Raw genomic sequence first — 12432 nt, forward strand, 5'->3', positions numbered from 1 at the left:
GGTTCACACCTGCATCGTGGCGAGGCTATTAAAAACCAAGGGCAGGGGATAAGATGAGAGGGAGCTTGCAGAAATGCAGCATGTGTGGTCTGCTGTGACTTTTGTTGCTGGTGGATTTTTTCTCTTTAAATTGGAAATAATAAAATTAACAGTAAAACATTCAAAGATAACAGTTTACGAGTAAACAGAATGAAGTCACGAAAAGGGTTTTAAATGCAAAATTCTGGTGGTTTGTTGTTTTGGTGGGTTTGCTTTTTGCATTTTATCAGTCCCTCTAAATGGCTGACATAACACATGTGGCGAATAATCTGAAGTGAATTCAGGGCATATTTTTATCAGTAAACTAGAATGACACAAACCTCCACAGGTCGTTGGCTTTCTTTTCTAGATGCTATTGTAATGCTTGCAGAGCTGATATCTCCAGACTTCATGGGTGACGTCAGTCACTGCTCAGATGATATTTTAGGGATTATCTGTGATCGATTTCCATGAAACGAGCTGCCTAAATGCCTTGCAAGAGAACCAGGTTCAGGATGCTGGCTGTAATGTGCGAGCAAGGTGAGAATACTTTTGTGGGTTACCTCTCCCTTAGGACTGCACACCATCCAACACAGCAGTGTCTTGGTGTGTCTGAGCCCTCAGGTTGGTTATTCCTCCGTTTCACATTGCTGCAAGCAGTAGGGTACAAAAACCTCGTCTATTCTTCTAGAAAGAAAATGTTTGCTCTTTTCAGTCTCACCCCGAGGAAGAGCAGAGGGAACAGGATGAAATGCCTGTGGGGATCACGCCGGCTAGTGCCTGCAGCATGAAGTGCAGCCTTTCCCCAGCAGCTCTTTTATCTTCTTGTTTCTCTTCTTCCAGTCCCCCCCTATTAACATTCGCATGTAATTAGAGAAAATTAACGAGTAAATCACAGGAATTAAAAATGTCTCCAGAGCAGATGGATCCAATATCTGCATTACTCAGCCTGCAGTAGTTTTCCAGTGCTTCGGACGAAGTTCTGAGCAAGCAGTCATGTACTGATGTAGCAATTACATGCCGTGTGTCAAGTGTCAAAGAGACATGCCAAGTTAGCCTAGAAATGGAGAAAACCTTTCAGTTCATCCTCATAGTAGGAAGAAATGGGCTAGTAGAGACTAAACTTTACCCCCAGGCTAAGAATGCAACAAAGAAAAATGGACAAAAGCCCAAACTCGATACATTTTCTTATCCTGGTGGTTTTTCACATTCCCTGTAAGGAAAAGTATTTTCCCCTCATATCTGCCAAAATGACGAGTCCCTCTGGGATGATTCTTGTGAGATTCCTTAGTCTATCAGCTGCCAATTGGTTCTCTGAGCCCCAACACTGCATCCTTAGGGCTCCCAGTTTTAGGGCAGTTTGTTTGCATGAACACGATGCTGTGATGTACATATATGTACAGCAGATGAATCACACTGGCTGAATCCAAAAACCAGCACTAGGATAAGATGAACATTATTCAGTTGGGAGAATTCCTCAGTTCCCTTATTTAATTCTTAAATGGGGAACATTCTCTTCAAGCAGACATCCCTGACCAACACTGCTTACAGCAGTCTCTTCTGTGCTATGAGGTTGTGGAGTGAAGCACTGAGGGCTTTGGCCAGAACTGATGGAGGCCCAGACCCCTTTCATGCATGCTCCCAACATCACTCTTTGCTTCACTGTTGGCACATTTCAAACCAGCATTTGGGATTTGAATGGCAGCTTGTCTGAGGAATACCATTGTGTACAAAAACTTTTACTTCTAACTCAGTTGCTCTTATAAAGCACAAAGCGTGATGCATAAAATGTAAAGTATAAAGCAAAAAATATAAAGCATAAAGCTTAAAGTATAAAGATCTCTCTCCACAAAGCTTGCCTCACTTATGTCTTGCGCCATCACATCTACTGCAAAACCATTCTGCTGTGGCATGTTGATCTGTGCTGTGGGAAGTGTGAAAACTTGGAAAGGAAAGGACAGAAGTTACATGAAAGCTGAGAAAATGCTTCAGAATAAGAACATAAATTGGTTAAATATGTTTTACCAGCAAGAGGTGAAGCAAAAATGTTACGTAAGTACCTTTCTGGGAAAAAAACTGTGGGCCACGCTGAGCTTCTCAGTTATCCAGCAACAAAAAGGCAACCAGATCTGGAGCTGAAGAACTTCTTGGGGAAGTTCTGTTCTGATGGATGTCCTCAGACACAATCAGTACCCCTGGGTGGGAGAGACGCTGTGGACAAATATAAACCATTTGGTTCAGAATAATTAGGTGAAATGTAATGGTTTGGCCAACACAAAATGGCCAGCAGCCCCTCCTGCCTGTAATGTTCCTGAGCCCCCAAGTGTGCAGCATGGCTGCCCACAGCACAAAGAGCTGCCTCATAACCATGCAGATGGTAATTAACAGGAAATACTGAGTATCAGTGTCCTTAAGGAGACCAGGACAAATCATCTATGTTTCAGTGTCTGGAAGATGAGGTAAATTATCTAGAGATCAGGTAGCCAGTTGTGTACCATTATTAACAGCAATTAATGTCCCTTTGGTACATCCATGCTCTTGCACATAGAACTGTTATATGAGTGTACACATGGCAGCACGGGGCAGACAGCAGCATGCAGTCTGGCAGCTACCAAGGTCAGGAGACCTGCTGCCTTCTGCTGAGAGCTGTGGTTCATTTGTCTTTGAGCGTGTGTAGGATCTTCTGGCTTCTCATCTCAGGGAAAAGTACTGCTGTGGGCATGAAGGTTAGAGGCCAGGGAGAAAGCCTCACTACTAGAACGAAACAAACACCCAGCAGAAGGAAAGAGTGAGAAACTGAACAGCTGTGGGAGCAGGAGTCACAACATAAGAAATATTGTTATCATTATTATAATTTATTAGTATTTCCGCAGAGGAGAGGAAGGAACATTATGTGCTGGAAGAGCCGCGCACTGTAAAGCTTGCTGGAAGAAAATGGCTGTTAAAAAGCTGCTAGCTGGGTTCTGGGTTGGAGATATGAATGATCGAGAACTCACGCAGACCACCATATTCAGGCTCAGCCCACCTACTTGACTCCAAGCCTAACAGCAGACAGAGGTCCAAACCCATACAAGCCAAGCCACAGATGTCTAAGCACAAATGAAGAGTAAACTGTAATGATTTGCTTTTTCTTTCCAGGCTTCTCCATACCATCTCATACCACTGGGCTCCTGGAGACAGCGTATGAGGATGCAGATGCATGACTGGAACCAGAGCTCCCACTGAGTGACTGGATGAAGGTATTTACAGTATAGGTGTTGACCCTTTTAGGCATCTCCTCTGGGTTAGGCTCCATATTTCTACCCTCAGGTCCCACCAAATGCCCAACCAAAGCACAAGCATCAATCCTGGAAGATGCAAACACTCACAGAGCGCAGCTCTTGTGAACTACTCTGAAAACACACACTTGGGAATTCATCCCAATGCAGCTGCCCTGTATGATGGGCAGGGGGCTGAGGGCTGCCAGCAGGAGCATCCCAGCTCCACAGGGAATTTCTCCTGGATTACACTGAGCAGACTATTAATAGCGAATGGTTTTGACTTTCCGTCCTGCAGAACGACACTCACCAAGTGTCTTCTCAAAAGATGCTTCTGAGGCTGACAAGCATCACTAGAGCTGTTGTTTTCTTTTGATTTCTTTTTGTAAACTGAATTGAAGCCAATGTCAATATTTATCTGCAACTATGGAAGTGTTTTGCTGCCAGGAATCTGAACGTTTTGTTTTCCTCTAAGTATAAATGGGGCAATTACTAATGAGAATATTTTCAAAATGAATGAGTGGAACATTCGATTTCCCCCAGCCCCAGTCCCGAGTCACGATACAAATAACCCTTCACTTGTTTTTGAGTTTTATCTGATGGTTAAATCGCAGGCTCCAGTACAAAATATGATTTTATTAAGACATTACGGGATGGCTATCTGTCACGCTTTTAGTATCTAATCTTTTTTGTCAACGTTAAGTCTTGTTGATGAGTGTACTTCTCCTATGTGCTTCATTTAGAGTGACAGAAGAGATTTAGCTCAGATCGTAGAAATATTCTGAAAGGGACCATAAGAAATTGCTGAGCCAGCCCTGTGACCGGATCCCCTCTAACTAAATCATTGCATGAAGGCAGCCGTCTGACCTGCCTGCTCCCTTCAACCTGCAGCCTTGGGAAATCCACAACTTCCCTGTACAAATTATTCAGGGGCTTCACAATTCCTGCACATTCTCTGCAGTCTCATTAAAACTCCCTCAGTTACAGTTTAAACTTTTGATTTTTTGCCCTTATAGCAATGGATACAGTAAACATTTTATCTCCTTCCCTTTTGCAATTACCTTCCACATATTTAAGCACTGTTATCATGTCTGTCCTTAGCTTTTCCACTCCAGACTTAAATAAACCAGGTCCTTTCAATCTCTGATCACAGGTCACATTTTCTAGAGCTCTGATCATTTCTCTTGCTTTTCTTTGGGCTTCTTCCAACCGATCTTCCGGTCTTTTTGGATGTGTGTTGCTACAAACGGAATCGTTTGCTATCTGGAGCCCCATGGTGTGAGCTGACTGGAAGATGATCTGTCAGCTTACACAAAACAATGAGGGCGAGTAAAATGGAAGCAGCTGAGTACATATTGTCAGCTCTTAATACATCCACTATCTGCAATGCTTCTACTGATCTGTACTGCACACTGACGTGCCAGCTGACACCAAAGAAGTTTTATGTTCCTTTCCACCTACACTTGGTCAACCGTACTCTGATTAATTTTCAATAGTGGGAGATGAGATCGTTTCCAAACCTGATCCTTTTAAACCATCCATCATTATTAACCTACGATGCCAAATGAAAATGTTCTTTGATGATAGCTGCTGCCTCTGGGGAGGAAGAGGTTGGAAGAGAAGCTGGAGAGAATGAAACATTTTATTAATTACCCCATAGCAACTTAGTGGGAGGCTGGATATTTTCCTAAGCTCCCAAACTGTTTTCTGCACACATCCTCCCCCACATTTTTTTCTACTTGGTACATTATTTCCATCTCTCTGCTAAACTCCTGGTGTTGCCAGTTTCCAAGCAAAGATCTAGCACGTTCTCCATCGCTGGTGAAAACAGGGTCATTTCTATGAATCATTCAGACTGAGAGGAGTTATCACATGCCAAGACATTTGTGATTGATAGACTTTAATGGAAGCTGTGACTTCACATATTTATATGTATAGATCAGCCTCCAGCTGGGAAAGGATTCCCTCTTCCCTATCAGTTCAGCTTGAGATGTGATCTCCAGTTTTCTCATGGAAGATCTCCAAGTAAAGCCTGGATGGCTGTGGGAAGCTGTGCTTTAGATGTGGTAGTTGTCCTCCACCATTTCATCTCCCAAGCCAAGCTTCTTATTGTACAGTTTGCATGTTGACCATATAAACCATCACGCTCATGGTAAAGGATTGATGCCAAGTTTCTCAACACCAACATTCTGGATCCCTATGACTGAAACTGTGGGAGTTGCCAGGAAAATAGCAGTTTACTCCCAGTCTTTTTAAAACTCAAACCTAACGTTGCTAAAATAGTTTCTGATTTGCTTTAAAAGTGGCTGCAAGCCCCCAAGGTCTGGGATGGTCCAGACAAGAGCGGTTCTGAAGTTCTCTGTTCTTTGCCCTGCTGTGTCCCTGCGTGCAGATGTGAAGATGTGAAGCTCTTCACTTTTCTTTGCCAGGTTTATCAGGCATGTAAGAAAAAGAAAAAAAAACAAACCATGCTATTGCTTAGCATTTTGTTTCCTCAGGATTTCTTATCTTCAATGTGAGGTAAAGGATAATCATTGCATTACTGTCTTTGGATATGGAATTTGCACAGTTTAAAGACCCATTCTTAAAACAGCATAGATTAAGGCTGGATTCAATCACTGTTAACTTGAAGAACGTCAAACACTGATATTGGATGTTCTAAAGATGTTATCAGAGCACATTTCTGGATTAACAGCTATTTAAAAAAACTGCTTTGATGCTCTTATTCATTCAAATAGAATGTCAGGTTCAAAAATAACCTCTCAATAATTCCATATAGGAATCATGATTGCAGATTGCCAGCATGAGTTCATCAGTTAAATATAAATGCAAAATAACTCACATTTCAAAATTCTCTAAAGATCTAAATTGCTAATCATAGACATTGCAGAGTGGAAGGAACAATCATTAGCTGCCTATAATCGCAAATTAAAAGGGTGTTTTTCCATTCCTAATGAAGGCTGAAAGAACTGCTGGGCTGTGCATTCCTTGCACTCGCTCTACAACCAGGGCAATGTGCTCCTGATCAGCACTGTGCCTGCAGCATCCAGATGTTCCAGATGACTGATTTCGTCTTATAGGACCAGCAATCAAAACCGTAAGGGAGACACCGGCATCCAGATCCAACCCTCAGTTCCCCTTACACTAAAAAAGCGGGGACTCGCCATTTTGAACCATGCACAGATTCCCTCATTTCCAGGAACCAGCTGCATTTCTCCTTGAGCATATTACCTCTGAAAACAGGTGAAATAAAATGGCAGTCGGCATCTTGCACTACTGTGTCCCTTGGCTTTGGCTTTAGAGAGGAAGGGATTTATATGGCGAGCAAAGCTCCACTAGGGAGCTGGCCCTGAGCATCTCTAAGAATCACCTTCAGACTTTTCAGTATTATCTCTTCCCTGCTGTGAATGACTGATGAAGAAGACAAAATGTTCCCTGTCACACTCGCAAACATTGCTTCCTGCACTGTGTTTTGTATTACTGGCAACTCTCACTTTTCCATCCCTTCCACTTGGCACATGGTTTCTGGTTTTCCAGTGCCTAAGGGACTGTGTTAGCATGATCAAGAGAGGAGGAAAGTACAAAAATGGCATCCTGTAACATTGCATGCAGAAATGGAATGCTGCTTTACCATGAAGTCATTGTTTGAGTCTATCAAATCTAGTGCATTTCAAAAAATAATCTCAGGTACTGAATACAATTTTTAGATGGGTGTTTATTCAGCTGATGTGGGAACAGAATTCTGAGTTTCTTTTATGTCTGTGAGATATGTGCATGCTCAAGAGACAGAGGGGCTCTGCTTCACTCTGTGCCATGAGAAAGGCTGTCAGGATTTGGCCTCTCAGCCTCTTATAGACCTATGGATCTGGAGCCAGCAATGTGCAGTAAGAGCAGTTGGCAGGAATTCCAGCTTGTGGTAAGGTGTTCTCGGTGTTTTAACTAAATCCTCTTGTTCTTTGAACAGGGAAGTTCCCACATGCCACTTGGCTGAAGCATGGAAACCAGATATCCGTGCCCTGAATCTCTGTAACCAAAGGGGCGAGACAGTGAGGTCAGCAACGAATTCCCACCAGGATTCCAGATGGAGTCAGCATGTTTGATCTGCATAGCGCATCCAGGGTGAGTACAGTGAGCACAGCGGGCTCATCTCCCCTTGTGGAAATGCTGCTCTTGATCTGCACAAGCACTGCGGGCATTCCTCCAGGATTTCCAGATACTCACAGACTATTCTGCTCCAACCCAGCTGGGACTTATGTAGAAGTCCTGGAGATCTGGCTAGTGCCCTTGTGCCTGGAAAAATGTTGATACAGAGAAAGCATAGATATCTGGGCTTTCCCAGACCCAGAATAACCTTTGAGCTGCTACATTTAAGCCACATATCCAAAGTTCCCTGTCTGAGGCTGCTGAAATTTTTCATTCTCTATAAATAGGCAGCGCTGACTTCCCTTGGATGGTCTGGCTGGATTGTTATCTCAGTGAGGACAATCAATTCTGAGTGCAATCACATTTGCTAATGCCCTTGATGAGTCTGTCAGTAATTGATGCTGTTCTTGGATTGGTTGTGTATTTATTAGGGAAAAGCTCCGAGTTCATTTCCGCAGGCAGAGAGCCAGGCCAGATGACAGATGAAAGGACAAATGCTCTCAAGTGCTACCAGGCCAGAGTCCCACCAGCTCTGCTCCTTCCCTCCTTCTGCTCTTGGCAACACACAGAAGAGCACGGTACACTGAGAGCACCCTCAGCGATGCCATTCCTTGTGTCTCACCCACTTCTGTGTAGCATTAAGGAGTTCAAAGCTCTCCAGGCACAGGAGAGAATCTGTGAGGAGTGCCAGGGCTGCTCCCAAATATCTCATCTATGCCTTGAAAACCAGCAGATCTTTCTCCACTAAGGAGAATTCTTGTTAAGCTGTTATCTATTGCCACTGTTTGACACCATTAGTGGAAGACGGTCAGATGCTGGCAGGATTAATAGTGTTCTCAGGATGGGATTGTCAGAAGCAGCTCTGGGAAAAGTTGCCCTAGTCCACAGAGGCATCCACACTGGTTTCAAAGGGTCATTTCTGCATGACTTAGCACAGCTTCTTCTAAACAGAATGGGATGAAGAAAGTTACAAACATGTACCGACCTGCAGAGAGAAAAGATTTTCTCAAGAGCATCTGGGTTTTGCTTTCTCTCGATAGGGATGGGTTTGACTCACATCTTAGTGCATGCAGAACACTGTGGCAAAATCAGCGTGTTCAGAAAGCCTGGGAAAATGCTGCAACCTAAGTCTCTCTCTGACTATTGCCTCCCAGTGCCTTGCCCTGGAGGGTGACAAACTGAGTTGTCTGATATCTGTGACTGCCTGTAACAGGACAATATTCCCTCTGCCACTGACACAGGCAATTCTCCCTGTCTCAGACACATACACTTGAACGCAGGCTATTCACTCCCTAAGTGCCCCAGCCTCCCATAGTCTTAGCTTGCCTCTGCTCTGGGGAAACAAGTAGAAGCACAAATCAATATGCATTGAAAGTCTGCCACCTTCTGGACACTGTGCAGCACTCCTGTCTTTCACAAAATGTCTTTTTTCAAAGAGGGTGCTCCACCTGGCAATTGAAAGTAGATAGACAAATGCCAGCGTATGTGTATTAACTTCAGGGATGAAAAAAGAGAAAGATGGATGGGGAAGGAAGGTGAGTGGTACAGTGCAGCACGTGAGTCTATCCTCGCCAAGGCAGGACTGCTCATTTTCTCCCTTCACGTCTGCGTATGTTGCTGAGCTTGTAAAATCACAGAATCATTAAGATTGAGAAAGACCTCTAAGATCATCAAGTCTAACCATGGATCCACCACCCCCATTAACTCTCATCCTATCACTAGCTGGGAGAACAAGCCAAGCACTACCTCAGTACAACCTCCTTTCTGTGCCACTATGCATTCATCTGTCCACCCAGCAGATGTCTTCTGTTTTGCTAACCTAGCCCACACATCTGCATACCAGCAGCGTCACACTGGCACTCTGCCTTTTCCCACTGCAAACCCCTGCACTACAGAGCCCATACCCCTCTATGCCTTCAGTTCAGAGCTTCACCATCTACAGTGGCCTTGCAATGGGGCATCCCTTTGCCATGTTTGACTACCACAACACAAGTCTGAAGTTAACCTTGTGCCTAGCACAAACAGGGCTACTCTTTAAACACCAGTCCTGAGGGCACTGCTGTCAGTGCTTCTGCAACCCCACCAATGAGACAACACTAAGACAAAAGAACCTCCTTGCACTCACAGCACTGCACCAATGCCTACAGCAAAACTGGCAGCCAGTATCAGTGTCCCAGGTGTGACATCACAGACCATGGCAGAACAACCCTGCCATTCAATCCCCTGCGCCCCACCTGAACCCCATTAAGAGATGTGAGTGTCCAACTGGCTGCTTCTTTGGGCCAGGTGATGTCCTAGCACATTTCAAGGCATTGTGCTGCAGACTGAACATAAGACTTCTGGTAACTTTCCACTAGCTGCAGAGAAGACTTCAGTCTATATCCTCATTGTTCTTTCTATGCAACGCCCCAGAAGATACCCTAAAATTATCAACATCAGCCCTGTTAAAAGTACTTTGATTCCTAGTGATATTAGCTACTGGATTTTGTGACTTGCAGCTAATGCTCCGTACCTGGAACAAATCCCTTCCTTGCTCTCAGGATAAGAAAGTAATCTCAAGAGCTTCTTGAATAAGCCCGTGCTGTGCATATTTCAGGCGGAGGCACGCAGAAGAGCTCTTGCAGATGTACTCTGTACTAAACTGCAGACACATGCTTGTTTGAAATAATGTGTAAGTACTTTTGTAGAGGAAGAAACCTATTTCAGCACGCTGATATCACCCATCTTTGACTATCTCACTGACGTGTGCACCCTCATAGCTTTCTCTGCAGACACCCCACTACCACAGGCTCCCATTTCCCCCAGGACACTTGGCCTCTCCCTGCCATTGCTGCACAGAGACCTGCCTCCTTTTGCATTCTGCCTCTCCCCCTCAGCACCGGTAACCTGGAGCAACACATGCAACCCCAGCACTCTGAAGCACTATCTCAAGTTGGAAGGGACCCACAAAGGTTATCAAAGCCAACTCTTAGCATATCGTAAAGCAGTTGTACCATGGGAGCACCAGCTCCCTCAGCCCTCCCGAATTGCTTCTGTTCTGCTGGCAGCACCAAGCTCAAAGCCTCCCACATCCACACGGGGCTCTTGCTCCCTAACAGAGCACGAAGCAACCCCTACAGCCAGCAGGACCCTCAGGCAGTGCTTCGCTTTTGCAATCAGCCCGGTCCCAGCTGCACGTGCGTGTCCGGTACCGACAGGCTCGGCGTCTCGTGCTGTCCTTCAGCCGCGTGCCTGGAGGTGGGGGCTGAGCCCAGACCCTCCACGAGGCTGCAGGACGCTGCCGTGCGGCCCCGACCTGCTGCCGCTCCCCAGCCGAGGCGAGCAGCCCTGAGAGGCTCCGCTAAAAGCCTTCGCTTCGTTCTCCGTGCCCGGTGGGTGCTGCAGCCCCGCTAGATGGCGGCAGCTCCTTGATGAAGGTGCGCGTTGGGTGCGGGATAAACCGGAGCGGTGTGAGGAGGAAAGGGGGATGGGGGGGTAACTGAGGAGTGCGGCCCTTGTGCGCGTGGTGGTACCTGCTGGGGTAGGGGGGGGTCTGCAGGGTTGGTGGGATTGAAGGCTTAAAACATGGAGTTTTTCCTTTAACAAAGGGTGAAAGTGCCAGTGTTGTGCCGTTAGTAGAGCCAGGCTGGAAAACCCGGGGCAAAGCTGGAGAGTAAAGAAACACGCGTTCAGTGGCAAGGAGGAGGGAGAATTGCGATATTAGCTGGGATGGCTGAATTCCCTTCTAATGCAGCAGTGATGCATTTCATGTGAACGTGCATTTCACGTGAACGTGCATTTCATGCCTGGTGCATTAGGTGCAGCGCTGGGAGAAGCCCCAAATTCTCCTTATCTTTCATCTGCGGTTCCAGCTTTGCAGGGAAGCTTTCAGCAGCTGGGCAGTTTTCATGGTGCTGATGCTGGCTCGTGCAGCTTGGTTGCAGAGCTCAGTCAGCGGGGGGTGTCCGTGTGCGTTGCACGGAGTGGCAGGTGTTCTTTATTGCACAGTTCCCCTGTAACTGCCCTTTGCTGTAACATCTCTCCAGTGTTACAAGTATAAGGCTGCTCACTAGTCCACGTACGAGGCAGCACAACCGGTAAATGACTTGATGCACAGAAATGCAAGTCTCAATCTCCATTTGCTGATCTCCCAGCAGCTCGCTGAGGGCGTCTCTTCAATGAGCCACTTAGCAAGCGGCTGAAGTGCTCACCCAGCCGTGCAAGCGAGACTCGTTTGTTCTGAGTTTGCTTTTTGTGGAGCCATCTGGCGCAATCAGGATCTCGCTTGGAGTTCACGTGTGCCCGATTCCACTCCCCTTCCACACCTGAGTGCAGTTTGGCTGCCGTGTGGATTTCAGCCTATTTCTGAGGTGCCTTTTTTCTTCCTGCTCTCGCAGCATCACATGTGGAGATGCTGATTCCCTCTGGATGCAGGTGCTTGACAGCCAACTCCTCCTTGCATGAGAAGGGAATTACCCGTTAACTGTGTGCTTAGTTAGTGATCTGACTGGTTGGGTGGACATGCTCCCTTCTGCACAAAGCAGTTCTATTACTGCACTGTGATCTCTGCTAGATGTCAGTGCTGAAACGTTGGCTGCACTTGATACGGCCATAACTGCAGTATTTGGAGCTTATATGCAGCTCTTGATTCCCCTTGTGTGCCTGTTCTGTGAAACACAAGGAGGGCTGAGCAAAGGAGTGGATGGGGGCGGTGAGTTTGAGGCCCGTCTTAACCATTTGCTGAAGTCAAATAGGTGGAATTAAATGTGACCTGTCTGAAAGCCAGCCTTGTTTCCAAAAAGTGTATGGGGAGCTGAGATCAGAAGACACATTGCAAACACTGCAGTAGCATAACTTGAGGCAAGTGCAATCATTTACTTGACTAATGAATCCCCTGGGCTGCAAGCAAGAGAGCAAATCCCTCATTCATCTTCTTAATTTAATAAGCAGAGGGGTTGGCCTTAAGGGTAAATGAAATGCATAGTGATCCCATGAATGTTTCAAGAAATTGATGTACAATAAGATAAGGGGGATT

This window comes from Excalfactoria chinensis, chromosome 18 (genome assembly GCF_039878825.1).
Source record: "Excalfactoria chinensis isolate bCotChi1 chromosome 18, bCotChi1.hap2, whole genome shotgun sequence".
Classification (NCBI taxonomy): domain Eukaryota; kingdom Metazoa; phylum Chordata; class Aves; order Galliformes; family Phasianidae; genus Excalfactoria; species Excalfactoria chinensis.